Source organism: Rhynchophorus ferrugineus, unplaced genomic scaffold (assembly GCF_030347505.1).
Source record: "Rhynchophorus ferrugineus isolate W39M unplaced genomic scaffold, kcgeb_rfMv2 rfM12, whole genome shotgun sequence".
In the NCBI taxonomy this organism is placed as follows: Eukaryota; Metazoa; Arthropoda; class Insecta; order Coleoptera; family Curculionidae; genus Rhynchophorus; species Rhynchophorus ferrugineus.
Window position 1 is genome coordinate 1,387,286 of NW_027472591.1, and position 5,192 is coordinate 1,392,477.

The 5,192-nt window shown below is 43.7% G+C and overlaps 1 pseudogene; it reads right to left on the bottom strand.

Moving 5' to 3' along the window:
- Nucleotides 1-3,903: 3,903 nt before the first annotated feature.
- Nucleotides 3,904-4,314, bottom strand: LOC143205624 (histone H3-like; annotated as a pseudogene).
- Nucleotides 4,315-5,192: the final 878 nt, after the last annotated feature.

A 5,192-nucleotide genomic window follows, 5' to 3' on the forward strand; every position in this document is an offset into this window, starting at 1 on the left:
TCGGCCTATTGTATATCGGATAACAACCGTTCGGGGATAGAGGGCGTGCTACAAATAAGCCCCAAGTTAAACGGTTCGGCCTATTGTATACCGTATACGACACATCGGTGATAGAATGCGTGTCTGCAGTACGCCCCACGTTTAAAAGTTCTGCCTATTGTATACCGGATGACGACACTTCGGGGATCGAGAATGTGTCGCAAATACGCCCCAGGTTTTACATTTCGGCCCATTGTATACCAGATGAAGGCCCTCCGGGGATAGAGTGCGAGTCGCAAATATGCCCCACGTTTAAGCGATCTGCCTATTGTATACCGGATGACGACCCGTCCGTGATAAGGATGTGACGCAAATATGCCCCACGTTTAAAGGTTCTGCCTATTGTATACCGGATAACGACACTTCGGGAATCGAAGACGTGATGCAAATACACCCCACATTTAACTCTTCACAATATTGTATAACGGATGACGACCCTTCGGGGTTAGAATGAGTGCTGTCAATACGCCACACGCTTAAAATTTCTGCCTATTATATACCGGATGACGACCCATTGGTGATAGAGGACGTGCCGCAATCACGCCCCACGTTTAAAATTTCTGCCTATTGTATACCGGGTGATGTCACTTCGGGGACAGAGGACGTGACGCAAATACGCACTACGTTTGAAGGTTCTATCTTTTGAATACCGGATGAACAAACTTCAGGAATAGAGGACGTGTCGCAAATATGCCCCACGTTTAACTATTTTACCCTTTGTATACCGGATGACGACATTTCGATGGTAGAGTGCGCGCCGCAAATAAGCCCCACGTTTTAAAGTTCGGCCTATTGTATAAAGGATGACGACCCTTCGGGCATAGAATGCGTGCTGCCAATACGCCTCACGTTTAAAGGTTCTTCCTATTGTATACCGGATGACGAACCAGCGGCGATAGAGAACCTGTCGCAATTAAGCCCCACGATCAAAAGTTTACCTATCTTACCTACCTATTTTATACCAGATGGCGACACTTCGGGAACAGAGTACGTGACCCAAATACGCCCCACGTTTAAACGTTCTGCCTATTGTATACCGGATGACGACTCATCGGCGATTGAGGACGAGCCGCAATTACGCCCTACGCTTAAAAGTTCTGCCTATTGTAAACCGGATAACGACACTTCGGGGATCGTGGACGTGTCACAAATATGCCCCACGTTTAACTGTTTGGCCTGTTATGTACCGGATGACGACCCATCGGCGATAGTGGACGACCCGCAATTCCGCACCACGTTCAAAAGTTCTACCTATTTTACCTACCTATTTTATACCAGATGACGACACTTCGGGAACCGAGTACGTGACCCAAATACGCCCCACGTTTAAACGTTCTCCCTATTTTATACCGGATGCCGACTCATCGGCGATTGAGGACGAGCCGCAATTACGCCCTACGCTTAAAAGTTCTGCCTATTGTATACCGGATAACGAGACTTCAGGGACCAAGGACGTAACGCAAATACGCCCCACGTTTAAAGGTTCTGCCTATTGTATACTGGATGACGACTCATCGGTGATAGAGGACGAGCTGCGACTACGCCCCACGTTTAACTGTTTGCCCTATTGTATACCAGAGGACATTGCTTCGGGTATAGAGTGCGTGCCGCAAATAAGCCCCTCTTTTAATGGTTCGAACTATTTTAAACCGGATGACGATCCTTCTAGGATAGAGGGCGTGCCGCAAATACGCCTGTTTAACGGTTCTGCTTATTGTATACCGGATGACGACTTTTTGATGATAGAGGGCGTGCCGCGAATGCGCCTCACGTTTAGCGGCTCGACCTACTTTATAACGGATGACGACCTTTCGATGGTAGAGTGCGTGCCGCAAATAAGCCCCACGTTTAAATGTTCGGCCTATTGTATACCGGATAACGACTTTTCGATGGCAGAGGACGTGCCGTAAATACGCCCGTTTAACGGTTCGGCCTATTGTATAACGGATGACGAACCTACGGGGATAGAGTACGTCAGGCAAATATGCCCCACGCTTAACTGTTTGTCCAATTGTACACCAGATGACGACCCTCCTGGGATAGAGTGCGTGTCGCAAATATGCCTCACGTTTAGCTGTTTGGTCTAATGTAAACCGGATGACGGCACATCGAGGAGAGAGGACTTGCCGCAATTACGCCCCACGTTTAAAAGTTCTGCATATTTTATACCTTATGACGACCCATGGGTGATAGAGAACGTGCCGCAATTGTGCCCCACGTTTAAAATCTCTGACTATTGTATACCAGATGACAACACTTCGGGGACCGAGGACGTGTGGCAAATACACACCCCGTCTAAGTGTTCGCCCTATTGAATACCAGATGACAACTCTTCGGGGATAGAGTTCGTGCCGCAAATATGCGCCACGCGTAACTATTTTACCTTTTGTCTACCGGACGACGACCCATCGGTGATAGAGGTAGTGCTGCAATTACGCAACACCTTTAAAGGTTTTGTCTATTTTATACCGGATGACGCCTCATCGGTGATAGAAAACGTGTCGCAATTACGCCCCACGTTCAAAAGATTACCTATTTTACCTACCTATTTTATACCGGATGACTACACTTCAGGAAACGAGGACGTGACCCAAATACGCCCCACGTATAAACGTTCTGCCTATTTTTTACCGGATGACGACACTTCGGAGATCGAGGACGTGTCGCAAATACTCCCCACGTTTAACTGTTTGGCCTATTGTATACCAGATGACGACCCTTCCGTGTTGAAATACGTACCTGCAATACGCCCCACGTTTAAAAGTTCTACCTATTATATACCGTATTACGACCCATGGGAGCTAGAGGACGTGCCGCAATTACGCCCCACGTTTAAACGTTCTTCCTATTATATACCGGATGACGACCCATCGGTTTTAGAGAATGTGCCGCAATTACACCCCACGTTCAAAAGTTCTGCCTATTTTATGCCGGATGACGACACTTTGGAAACCGAGGACGTGACGCAAATTCACCCCACGTTTAATTGTTCGCCGAAAAATTCAATTCGTTTAAAAGTTCGCCGTTGAATTTTATTCGTAAGCCGAACGCATGATATCGTACGCGACCAACGAGAGGCTAACTCATATAATAGGCGGGGCTTAGGAGTGTATTTAAGGAGCTTATAAATCCTAGGGTTTATTGAAATTTATTTTAGTCTATTACTTTTCGTGGATCATTTAATATCCTAATATGTATTTCCAAATGCCTCCGAAAACAAGCGGTAAAGCGGCCAAAAAGGCCGGTAAGGCTCAGAAAATTATCTCCAAAAGTGATAAGAGAAAGAAACGCAAGAGGAAGGAAAGCTACGTGATCTACATTTACAAAATTTTAAATCAAGTTCATCCCGATACGGGTATCTCAAACAAGGCCATGTCGATCATGAATTATTTCGTGAACGATATATTCGAAAGGATAGCCGCCGAAGCGTCCCGTCTCGCTCATTACAATAAAAGATCTACAATCACAAGCAGAGTAATCCAAACTGGCGTCCGATTATTGCTGCCCGGTGAATTGGCTAAGCACGCCGTTAGTGAAGGTACCAAAGCCGTCACTAAATATACCAGTTCTAAGTAAACCATAAGCCTTGAATATCATAAAGGAGAAAACGGTTCTTTTCAGAGCCACAATTTAGATAAATAAAAAAAGAAATAATCTTTAAAAAATTCCAGTATATTGTAGTATCCAATATTGAAATACAAATTTTGACTTTTAGTGAAGTGTTTATTTAAATATCGATAAAGGAATATTAATTGAAATATCTTCTTTTTCTTTAATTAAATTTAGGTGGTTCTGAAATGAACCGTTTTTTTTCTGTTGCAAAATACGAATATAATGAGTGTATTATAAATGATAGAAAATAGTTTAGGCACGTTCGCCTCTGATACGTCTGGCTAGCTGAATATCCTTGGGCATGATGGTTACTCGCTTTGCATGTATCGCAGATTAATTAGTATCCTCAAAAATACCGACTAAATAAGCTTCGCTGGCCTCTTGTAAAGCCATCACCGCGGAATTCTGAAAACGTAAATCGGCCTTGAAGTCTTGAGCGATTTCGGGAGCCAATCGTTGGAAAGGTAATTTCCTAATCAATAATTCGGTGTTCTTTTGATAACGACGAATCTCCCGCAAAGCTACCGTCACGGGTCGGTAGCGATATGGTTTTTTAACGCCACCGGTAGCTGGAGCGCTTTTCCTGGCCGCTTTGGTAGCCAATTGTTTCCTAGGAGCTTTACCTCCTGTTGATCTTCGCGCAGTTTGCTTGGTACGAGCCATATTTTTAAATTAGAGATAATGAGAATAAGTATCAAACGCAAACGACGGCGACCCCTTTCGAACTGATTTTGTCATAAAATCAGAGAGTCCTTTTTATAACGTGTTATCTAATATGATTGGTCCGTTTTGTGCTAGTGGGCGGAACTCAATCCCAAGTCTACAAAACCGGGCTGACTGAAAACAATCATAAACAGTTGTCCGAAGCACTTTTGTTGTGGGCGCGCTACTTATTCGAGATCATTTAATATTTTTTGTTTAGATTCGATAAAATATGACTGGCGGAGGTGAAGGTGGTAAAGGTTTGGGAAAAGGAGGAGCCAAACGGCATCGTAAAGTGCTTCGTTATAATATCCAAGGTTTTACGAAGCCCGCCATCAGAAGATTGGCTAGACGAGGCGGCGTAAAACGTATATCTGGTCTGATTTACGAAGAGACCAGGGGTGTTATAAAAGTGTCCTTCGAAAACGTGATCAGAGATGCCGTTACATATACCGAACACGCCAAAAGGAAAATCGTTACCGCAATGGTTGTAGTATACACCTTGAAACGCCAAGGACGTACATTATACGGGTTTGGAGGTTAAGCCACATAGTTTATTCGCGAACTAACATGAAACGTGATACTCAAAATTAATTTTACAAAAATTAAACAACGGTTCTTTCCAGAACCACAAATTTGTCAATATTTAAAAAATTGAAGCTCTATTAGGTTTAACTATAACCTTATAATCATTACAATCATCATAGTTTTATCTAAAATAATAATTTATGTACAATTCACAGCATTAATGCTGTAATTCCGTATCGTAAACGTGGCAAATATAAAACGGGTAATATCGAGAGATCAACAGAAGAGATATCGATGATGGCCGATTTCGA